This window comes from Salmo salar, chromosome 15 (genome assembly GCF_965601325.2).
Source record: "Salmo salar chromosome 15, fSalSal1, whole genome shotgun sequence".
In the NCBI taxonomy this organism is placed as follows: Eukaryota; Metazoa; Chordata; class Actinopteri; order Salmoniformes; family Salmonidae; genus Salmo; species Salmo salar.
In genome coordinates, this window is record NC_138305.1 from 5360383 (window position 1) to 5372399 (window position 12017).

At 41.5% G+C, this 12017-nt stretch overlaps 1 long non-coding RNA gene across 4 annotated transcripts; it reads left to right on the forward strand.

Annotated features, from left to right (window-relative positions):
• Window positions 1–3423: 3423 nt before the first annotated feature.
• Window positions 3424–6719, forward strand: LOC123727191 (uncharacterized). Of its 4 annotated transcripts, none has more exons than XR_006759106.2 (3): window positions 3424–3560; window positions 3689–3762; window positions 4320–6719. It is a non-coding gene; the product is annotated as an uncharacterized LOC123727191 (long non-coding RNA). The 4 variants fall into 4 exon arrangements; XR_006759104.2 differs by having other exon boundaries at window positions 3689–3758; XR_006759107.2 differs by having other exon boundaries at window positions 3448–3560; window positions 3677–3762.
• Window positions 6720–12017: the final 5298 nt, after the last annotated feature.

Genomic DNA, 12017 nt, shown 5'->3' on the forward strand with positions numbered 1-12017 from the left:
TAACCACACTGTCCGATTTCAAAAAGGCTTTACAATGAAAGCAAAACATTAGATTATGTCAGCAGAGTACCCAGCCAGAAATAATCAGACACCCATTTTTCAAGCTAGCATATAATGTCACAAAAACCAAAACCACAGCTAAATGCAGCACTAACCTTTGATGATCTTCATCAGATGACACTCCTAGGACATTATGTTATACAATACATGCATGTTTTGTTCAATCAAGTTCATATATCAAAAACCAGCTTTTTACATTAGCATGTGACTAGCATGTAACTAGCATTCCCACCGAACACTTCCGGTGAATTTACTAAATTACTCACGATAAACGTTCACAAAAAAATAACATTATTTTAAGAATTATAGATACAGAACTCCTTTATGCAATCGCTATGTCCGATTTTAAAATAGCTTTTCGGTGAAAGCACATTTTGCAATATTCTGAGTAGATAGCCCGGCCATCACAGGCTAGCTATTTTCACACCCACCAAGTTTGGTACTCACCAAACTCAGATTTACTATAAGAAAAATTGGATTACCTTTGCTGTTCTTCGTCAGAATGCACTCCCAGGACTTCTACTTCAATAACAAATATTGGTTTGGTTCCAAATAATCCATAGTTATATCCAAATAGCGGCGTTTTGTTTGTGCGTTCAAGACACTATCCGAAGGGTAAAGAAGGGTGACGCGCCCGGCGCGTTTCATGACAAAAAAATGCTAAATATTCCATTACCGTACTTCGAAGCATGTCAAACGCTGTTTAAAATCAATTTTTATGCGATTTTTCTCATAAAAAAACGATAATATTCCGACCGGGAGTCGTTGTTTTAGTTCAAAGACAGAGAAAATAAAAACATGGAGTCGTCTCGTGCACGCGCGCACCAGTCTCATTGTTCTCAGATCGACCACTTACCAAATGCGCTACTGTTTTTCAGCTATGGCCTGCAAAGACATCATTCAGCTTTTTCCCGGGTTCTGAGAGCCTATGGGAGCCGTAGGAAGTGTCACGTTACAGCAAAGATCCTCAGTTTTCAATAAAGAGAGTCAAGAAGCCCAAGGAATTGTCAGACAGGCCACTTCCTGTAAGGAATCTTCTCAGGTTTTTGCCAGCCATATGAGTTCTGTTATACTCACAGACACCATTCAAACAGTTTTAGAAACTTTAGGGTGTTTTCTATCCAAAGCCAATAATTATATGCATATTCTAGTTTCTGGGCAGTAGTAATAACCAGATTAAATCGGGTACGTTTTTTATCCGGCCGTGTAAATACTGCCCCCTATCCCTAACAGGCTAAGAAAACTTTTTTGTAGAGCGTTTAACACAAAGGGGCCAGATGATTATAAAACTGTATCATCTGCATATAAATGGATGAGAGAACTTCCTACTCCCTGAGCTATGTTGTTGATGTAAATTGAGACGAGCGTGGGGCATGGTATTAAGCCTTGGGGTACTCCCTTGGTGACAGGCAGTGGCTGGGACAGCAGATGTTCTCACTTTATAGAATGCACTATTTGAGAGAGGTAGTTATTAATCTAGAAGAAAAATAAACAAACACCTAGTAAGGCGAGGTGCTGGCTAGCGGAGTAGAAAACTTGAAAATAAGGGAGAGCCGCACACTCTAGGAGCTCAGATGCCTGCCCACAAGAATGGAATCGTCTACAGTAGTTGCCAAGTCAATAGAAATAGAGCACAATATTGCTTAGAATCAAGTGCAATGGTGATGTCATTGAGGACCTTTAAGGTTGCATTGACACATCCATAACCTGAGCGGAAACCAGATTGCATACCAGAGAGAATACTATAGACATCAAGAAAGCCAGTCAGTTGATTATTGACAAGTTTTTCCAACACTTTTGATAAACAGGGCAAAATAGAAATGTACCTATAACATTTAAATTCAGCTTGATCTCCCCTTTAAGCTGTCATTGTTGTTTTGTTTTTTCACAAATGTGTATGTCAAATCAAATCAAATTGTATTGGTCACATACACGTGTTTAGCAGATGTTATTGTAGGTGTAGCGAAATGCTTGTGTTATGCTTGCTGTTATGTCTGGTTTATGCCATGTCTGACCATCTCACAGTGCATTTTCTTGTACGTAAAGTAAATATCTGTGAAAGTCGGACAATAAAGAAATGTCTAATCCAGGCTAATGTGGTTCAAGAGTTTTCTTAACAGCACAAACAGATCTGGGACCAGGCTAACTTGCAGGTGTGATGTTGAGAAAAGGCAGAGGCTACATTATAGCCTGGTCTCAGATCAGTTTGTGCTGTATTGCCAACTCCCTGTCCATTAGAATTGTCTAAACAGCACAAACAGAACAGGGACCAGGCTATGATGACATCACAAAGGGAAAGGATGACATCACAACTTTGATCAGCCATGTTGCTCTGTGTTGGTAGTTTGTTGTTGTTTGTTGTGGCATTGTTCTAGAGGCCCAAACAGAAAGACACACAGAAGAACACACTGTTGCTGAATGAATGCATCTCTTCCTTTACAGAAAGAAAACATTAGGAGAAGAGGTGAGTGACATGTCATTTTGATGACATAAATCAATGTCCAACAGAATGTTGCAACACTACTCTTTAGATTGGAAAACAATGTTTAAGGACCATTTCTGACTGATTGGAGCTAGAGCTGCCTGGTGCTAGATGGACAGGATTTGCCATTTTGGGTCTACTCTATTGGTCAACTAGCCAGGCAGGATTAACCTAGCACAGATTTTTATTTTAGTTTTTATTTCACATTTATTTAACTAGGCAAGTCAGTTAAGAACAAATTCTTATTTACAATGACGGCCTACCTCAGCCAAACCCAGACAACGCTGGGTCAATTGTGTGCCGCCCTATGGGACTCCCAATCACGGCCGGGTGTGATGCAGCCTGCACATCTAGTTCATGGTGAATATTATTACAATGTTTCAGTTGATAACCAGTCACATCTAGATCATGGTGAATATTATTACAATGTTTCAGTTGATAACCAGTCACATCTAGTTCATGGGGAATATTATTACAATGTTTCAGTTGATAACCAGTCACATCTAGTTCATGGTGAATATTATTACAATGTTTCAGTTGATAACCAGTCACATCTAGTTCATGGTGAATATTATTACAATGTTTCAGTTGATAACCAGTCACATCTAGTTCATGGTGAATATTATTACAATGTTTCAGTTGATAACCAGTCACATCTAGTTCATGGTGAATATTATTACAATGTTTCAGTTGATAACCAGTCACATCTAGTTCATGGACCAGAGGTCCACAATTCACATATTTGGCATTTGTTTGGGGCGGGGGTCAAAGTATATTGATGATTGGTAACGCTTTACTTGACCACCAGCACCATAACACGTTTTGACATTGAATTTATTTTTTTTGCATCCCCTTTAGCTCTTACAAAAAGCAGCAGCTGCTCTTCCTGTAGTCCACAAAAAAACAGGAAACATGACATAATACAGAACATTAATAGACAGAACAGCTCAAAGACAGAACTACATCAATACTTTGTAGAATCACCTTTGGCAGTGATTACAGCTGTGAGTCTTTCTGGGTAAGTCTCTTAGAGCTTTCCACATCTGGATTGTTCATCATTTTCCTATTATTCTTTTCATAATTCTTCGAGCTCTGTCAAATTGTTTGTTGATCATTGCTAGACAACCATTTCAGGTTTTGCCATAGATTTTCAAGCAAGTTCAAGTCAAAACTGTATCTCGGCATTCATCCCAGTCATCAGAAACAGAGCATTGGGGTAGGTGCGTGTCTGACATCAATGCGTGCGCAATTACAATGATAATTTAACATGTTCTATTTCAGAAAATGTTATATAACGTTAACATACTGTTGACAAGTAGGCTATGGTGTAATGGAATGTTTTCCCTTCTGTGGTTGGTTTTGTGGGGTTTGACACTCTTATGTATAAAAGTTGACACTCTTACACCATAAAATTACTACCGTGGTAGTGTCGTGGAAATTACCACTATGGACTCAAAGTCAAAGTTAAATGAACAGATCTCTATTATCATGGCCGGAGAGGTTACAACAAACTAAATAGTCAAAGTAGAAGTCTGTTAGAAGCTCTGAAGAGGTGCTCCTCTTCAACCCGTTGTACTGAAACTCGGCGTCTCTGCTCTCAGTTTGCAATAAACTAATAATGACCTGTCACACGTGGCATCTAGGCGTTGGGCTAAAGTAACAATGTGCTTTCTGTTATTCTTTCAGTTCCCTTCCTGAGAGAAAAGTCACAGAAAATCCTGTGATGACCCTCCCACTCTGTCTGCCAAATTATATTTTCTCTTGTTTTCCTTAATAGGATGTCGGTGGGCAGAGCTGGGAGGGTCGTCAGCGACATGGCACACACACACCTGGGCCCGGGTGTGTCCCGGGATGAATACACTTCTTCCCCATTCATTGAGGAGACTCTCTCCATGCAGACACACAGATAGAGTTTGGTTGTGGCCATCTTGTGGCTGTTTTGTTTGTTTGTTCGTTTGCTTTGGCACCTTTCACCACCCGTCATTATCACATTTATGCACGCAAACACTCACACCACTGATTACTGACTACACACACCGTTGTTAATTGTATTTAGTTTACTTCAGTTAATAAATATATTTTGGTTAACTCCGCTTTGTCTCCCTTTTTGTTACGAACTTCGAGCCAGTTCATGACAAGTGTGGGCTCGTCCGGGATCTTGAAGGTGTTGTGTTTGGGAGAAAACGTGGAGTTAATGTTAAACTCTGTAGGTGCTTTGTTTGCATCTTTTGTTACAGATTTTTTCGAGTTGTAATGTTTGTGCCCAGTATTGGTTGCCTTTGTTTGTTTGGTAAACTTGCCACTGCATTGGATAGTTGGTTGTGTGCTGCATTGGAGAGAGTATATTGGTTAGTTGCCAGGCCCCTGCCCAGGCTGGAGACTCTTGCTTTACTCGCTGTTGGGACATTGGTCTGAGGAGGTGAGTACAAACGGCTGTGTACCTCAGTGGGAGATTTGGGTAGGGTAGTGACACTTACTACCCGGAACTATAGCCTTTCTTTTTCCCCTAATAGGCTAAGCGACATGTTTTCACTTTGGAATACGTTGGGCATGGTTATTTTGTTTGTTATTTTTATGGGCTGAGCAGTTGTCTTGGGGGCACATCTGTCGCTTTGGGGAATATGCCAGTGTGCTGGGTGGTTTATTTTCTATGCCAGCGGGCTACATTGCGTAGTTACCCACCGCAAATCCACATGAAGACTAGGGTTGAGTTATTGTAGGTTTTGGGGAAGCTCCATATATATCTCATCTCTCTTCTGTGGTGCCCAGTGTGATTGTCATTTCTCTTGTGGTCCGGTCTGGTGTGCTCAGCAGAGGGGAAGAGCGAGATATATATTTTTTGTATTTTCTTGTGACTATGTTCATTCGCTTTCCATTAGAGGAACTGTTAGAATGATGTACTAAAGAGCAGCTGTTGAAGATTGCTGAACACTACAATGTTGAAATTAGTGATAAACGACCAAAAATTCTATTAGGTTGATATTGAAGGCCAATCTGATGGAGTGGTATTCTTGAAGTTACCACTGGGGCAGCCTCTGCCGAGGATTTGCTGTCTCCCCGTTTTGTTACAATAGCCGCCCCATCTGTTAGACCTAGTGGTCTGTCTTTTGAACAACAGAAATAACTGCTTCTAATACAACTAGAGCACGATCGTGCAAAGTATGAAAAGGAATTGGCATTTAAACAGGATTTGGAGCGTTAAAAAATCAAGTTGCAACAAGAGTGGCTACAGCTGGTTACGGAAAGAAGGTTCTCAGGGGAGAGTTTGCTCTGGGAAGTTGACCCAGATTTATCTAGGGGTTGTTCCTCTCTCGGTCGTGCCCTGGACTCGTTTGATATTTTTGGAAACTTACAGATGTTTCCAAAATTGAATGAGAAGGACTCTGAGACGTTCTTTTTGTTAGAGCTTGTTGCTGTCTCGGGCGCCCTGTTCCTGAATGTCTACGTGACTGACCATTGTTTATTTTGTTTGGCATTGTCCTGTTCTGTCGCTCCTGTCTGTTCCCTTCTGGTCTTGTTTTCTTCTTTCCTCTTAAAGGCTGCTTCCTGTGCGCAAAGGTTGCTGAGGTCTGGGGAGAACGAGGTTGGCTGGGGCAAGTGGAAGTGTGAACACGTACCCCCTCATGAATTTGGGACGCAAGCTGGGTTAATTTGGGAGGCAGGCTGGGGGAATTTGTGACGCAGGCTGGGTGAATTTGGGACGCAGGCTGGGTGAATTTGCTAGGATCCAGGGCAGTATTTTGTTTGTGACTGGTAATGTGTTCCGGGGTCCTTGTTGGTCCCCGGTTTTATGGAGCGTGACGACCCTCCCATTCTGTCTGCCAAATTATTTTTGCTCTTGTTTTCCTTAATAGGATGTCAGTGGGCGGAGCTGGGGTCGTCAGCGACACGGGACACACCTGGGCCTGGGATAAATACAGTTCTTCTCCATTCATTGAGGAGACTCTATCCATGCAGACGTACTGATAGAGTTTGGTTGTGGCAATTTTGTGGACTGTTTGTTTTGTTTTGTTTGTTTGTGTTTGTTTGTTTGCTTTGCTTTGGCACCTTTCAACACCCCACATTATCACATTTATGCACGCAAACACTCACTTACACTACTGATTACTGACTACACACAACATTGTTAATTGTGTTTAGTTCACTTCAGTTAATAAATATATTTTGTTATTCCTTATCTCCTGTTTGTCTCCCTTTTTTGTTACGAACTTCGAGCTGGTTCGTGACAATCCTAACACAATAACCAGGAGCAAAGTCACAGAACATCCTAACACAATAACAAGGATCAAAATCACAGAACATCCTAACACAATAACAAGGATCAAAATCACAGAACATCCTAACACAATAACCAGGATCAAAATCACAGAACATCCTAACACAATAACCAGGAGCAAAGTCACAGAACATCCTAACACAATAATCAGGAGACAACACGATGCATATAGTCAGGTATTTGCAGAGACACAGAGGACACAAGGTCCACTACAGTAGGTTTTGTGGGTTTTGACACTCTTATGTAGGTGTCATAACCAGCCATAAAATAACACAATATATGTCACAACAGGTGTAAATATATGTCATGACAGTTTTATGACCAGTTATGTCAGCTGTTATGACATGGTTATGACTGTGTCATAACGTGTTATGATGCTGGTTGTCAAGTAGTGTTACCTGATGATTTTCCTTAAGGTTCATGTCTGTGGGTTATATTTCAGTATGATAGACATGAATCAGAGGTAGCTAAATGTGTCTATCACAGCATTATATGTTATGACCCCTATGTAGTTAGTTGTCAACAGGATTGAGGGTATTATAAGGGAACAATCTCCTCAAACTAAGGCAATTTGATATGTTATTAACTTCCTAATACAACACATATTAAGGTATGAAACAATTGGAATGGTAATGACATCTCTATGGACCCACCTTGGGGGGTCAAAGGTCATACAAGTTTTTGGTCAGTATTGGCATCCCTAACTTCTATATTTTATTATCAAACAATACAAAATGGGAGTAATGGGTTGCATTCCAACATTACATTCTAACAAACCATGTGATGATGAGTGCATTAACTTACAGCTGGTGAAGTATTAAAACCTTAAGTATGAATCTGAGTGCTGATAGACAGTCCAGACTTTAAAGTACATGTTTGCTCCCTTTTGACAGGCCAACATCTACAACCCCCACCACACAGGGAGGAGACAGATCAACATCTACAACCCCCACCACACAGGAAGGAGACAGGCCAACATCTACAACCCGCACCACACAGGAAGGAGACAGGCCAACATCTACAACTTCCACCACACAAGGAGGAGACAGGCCAACATCTACAACCCCCACCACACAGGGAGGAGACAGGCCAACATCTACAACCCCCACCACACAGGGAGGAGACAGGCCAACATCTACAACCTCCACCAGGAAGGAGACAGGCCAACATCTACAACCCCCACCACACAGAAAGGAGACAGCAACAGAATTGTTTAGGCAACAACAACGGAAACCAGAAAAGAACAAACAAATTCAAGGGACGATAACTGAAGAAGTGGCCAGATGTCACTACTTGAGGAAGGCCCTCAACCCTAACTGTGGTGTAATACTGGTAAATGGTATAATATATTTAGCATAAAATGTGTGAAATGTCACATATTTGGTTATAATATGTAAAATGATATGGACAGTAATATTATCATACACTGTATGTGGACCGTTTGTGAAAACTGTGGCTTTCAAGAGAAATACTCAAATCAGCCACACAAAAGTAAACTGTAGCGAGCAGGGACACTGTGTTCAAGGCTACTTCTGTCTCACAACAAACTATGTTTCTGGTTAAGGTGGTAGCAATAGTTTGGTACAATACAACTAGTATGGATTATATGAGGGGGAGTGAACAACTGTGGGTGATAAACCTCAACATCTAGCCTGTATAAGCTTTCATAATGTCACAGGGTGGAAATGTGAGACGGCTAGCAAACATGGGCCTGCTACAGACTGAACAACAGGTGCTTCAAACATTGCTTAACAAAGACAGCCGTGGTGTTCCCATTGCAACACTGAACATGTACATTCTGTTCATTTTGATAAGTCTCTGAAATTAAAGGCATCATTTTCTTATTGGACATAGACACATTGAGCTGCTTCCAATACATGTCTATCACAACAAAATATAACACACAGACATGGACCTTAATGAAAATCATCATTAGACTTTGTCACCCCAAAGTGACCAAATATGTGAATTGTGGACCTCTGGTCCATGAACTAAATGTGACTGGTTATCAACTGAAACATTGTAATAATATTCACCATGAACTAAATGTGACTGGTTATCAACTGAAACATTGTAATAATATTCCCCATGAACTAGATGTGACTGGTTATCAACTTAAACATTGTAATAATATTTACCATGAACTAGATGTGACTGGTTATCAACTGAAACATTGTAATAATATTCACCATGAACTAAATGTGACTGGTTATCAACTGAAACATTGTAATAATATTCCCCATGAACTAAATGTGACTGGTTATCATCTGAAACATTGTAATAATATTCCCCATGAACTAGATGTGACTGGTTATCAACTGAACATTGTAATAATATTTACCATGAACTAGATGTGACTGGTTATCAACTGAAACATTGTAATAATATTCACCATGAACTAGATGTGACTGGTTATCAACTGAAACATTGTAATAATATTTACCATGAACTAGATATGACTGGTTATCATCTGAAACATTGTAATAATATTTACCATGAACTAGATATGACTGGTTATCAACTGAAACATTGTAATAATATTCACCATGAACTAGAAGTTTGACCTCTGACATTGTATGTTTCGAGCTTAATAATGACATTAATGGAGTAAGCAAGAGCACAAACAGATCTGGGATCTGTGGTCATTGATGGGGAATGGTATGTGGTCTATAAAAGAGCAACAGTGACACTGATACCACCCCCTCTCAAGGGGACCTATAAACTTAACTCAAAACTAATTTCAAAAGGGAGCCCATGGTGAGTACCTTTTACTTGTTATTGAAAGTCCCCAGAGTTTTTTTTGGGGGGGGGAGACCAGATTATTGAGGGGGGTGGAGACCAGATTTTTTAGTGGGGGTGGAGACCAGATTATTGAGGGGGGTGGAGCCCAGATTATTGAGGGGGGTGGAGACCAGATTATTGAGGGGGGTGGAGACCAGAGTAAGCAGACTAGTAGAGATCTACCAGAAACTAACATCATCTTTCTGTTCATCTGGAGAAAGGAAAGTAGACGGGACGGTAGTCAGGGGACGCTGTAGATGGAGAACTTCAAGCCAGCATTTGACATTCTGATCTCACAAGTACGAAAAACAGGCAGTTTTTACCTGACCTTCTTTGCTGTTTTTCTTTACCACGTTGTGTTTGACCACTTAAAATGCTCTTGTGAAGATGGAGTTAAACCAGACCTTACATATGAGCAGGTTATTTTCTACATGGTGTCTCCAGCTCTGATCTTCTTTCTCTTGACTCTCTGGATGGATGGAGAGTTTCAACGAATCTTGAGAATTACATGCAGATGCAGATTTATTTTTTTGGGAAGACTGTTGGGAATCCTCTTTAAAGCAGCCTCTATAGGGTTGCTGTGGGTTGTGTCTGTGCTTTTTGATGGGGACTGGTACGTGTGCTATCAAAGACCAAATCATAACTGCAGATACATCACGGATAATACAACATACCAAACGGACCTAGAAAAGCAAATTAATTTCAAAAGGGACTCCATGGTAAGTACCTTAGAATATTTTATTGTCCAGAGTATTGGGGGGGTGGAGACCAGAGTATTGAGGGGGTGGAGACCAGAGTATTGAGGGGGGTGGAGACCAGAGTATTGAGGGGGGGGTGGAGACCAGAGTATTGAGGGGGGGGGGGGGTGGAGACCAGAGTATTAATGGAGGCTGGAGACCAGAGTATTGAGGGGGGGTTGAGACCAGAGTATTGAGGGGGGTGGAGACCAGAGTATTGAGGGGGGGTGGAGACCAGAGTATTAATGGAAGTTGGAGACCAGAGTATTGAGGGGGGGTGGAGACCAGGGATTTGAGGGGGTGGAGACCAGAGTATTAATGGAGGCTGGAGACCAGAGTATTGAGGGGGGGTTGAGACCAGAGTATTAATGGAAGCTGGAGACCACAGTATTGAGGGGAAGGTGGAGACCAGAGATTTGAGGGGGGGTTGGAGACCAACGTATTGAGGAGACGTGGAGACCAGAGTATTCAGGGGTGGGGGGGTGTAGAACAGAGTATTGAGGGGAGGGTGGAGACCCGGGGTGCGTTCAGTTTTCTTGAATGTTTGCATGTTTTGTTTCAGGTTTATGGCTCAGAACTGGTTCTGTTTCTGCTTTTTGGGAATTCTATTCTGACTGCAGTATCTTGGAGAGATATCTGTTCTAGACTTTGCTGGTGTATCAAACCTTACTACAAGGCACTCTATAAAGAGAATCTTTACGAAGAGACAGAAATTCTTATTGAAAAAGACTTAAAGAAAACAGCTCAGGAGTGTGTAGTTCTTTATAGCAGAGAACTACTACCGCCCCTTTTGAATGCAGCCCGTAGAAACCCCACCACACAGGGAGAAGGTGGGTCAACCATTACAGCCACCGCCACACAGGGAGGAGGCGGGGCAACCATTAAAACCACCACCACACAGGGAGGAGGCGGGGCAAGAAGCAGCACCACCCATCCTGAGGTGGAAGATAGAGTGATCACCATTGACAACCTTGATTTTAACATTATATCTGATCTATATAATCATATAATTGATCAAATCAACATAGAAGATAGAACAAGGAGGAACACGCAACCACTACTAACCTCAACTACCAACCCCCCAGCTCCCTCAACTACCACCAGCCCCACTCCCTCAACTACTACCAACCTCCCAGCTCCCTCAACTACCACCAGCCCCACTCCCTCAACTACCACCAGCCCCACTCCTTCAACTACTACCAACCCCCCAACCCCCCAGCTCCCTCAACCACCAGCCCCACTCCTTCAAGAAGACGGACAAACAACGGAAATGTTGGAAATGTCAAATCTTGGTTCTAATATGTAAAATGATATAGACATTCATAGTATCATACACTGTATGTGAACCGTTTGTGAAAACTGTGGCTTTCAAGTGAAATACTAAAATAAGCCACAAAAATAAACTGTAGCGAGTAGAGACCCTGTGTTTCTAAGGCTTCTTCTGTCTCACAATAAACTGTGTTTCTGGTTACAATTGCAGCAATAGTTTGGTACAATACAATTAGTATGGGTTATATGAGGGAGAGTGAACAACTGTGGGTGATAAACCTCAACAACTAGCCTGTATAAGTCTGTATAATGTCACAGGGTGGATATGTGAGCCGTGTGGCAAACATGAGCCTGTTAGACCACAGTGATGGTTGACAGGCTGTTCTAAATCATCTTTACTTCTAGGCTATAA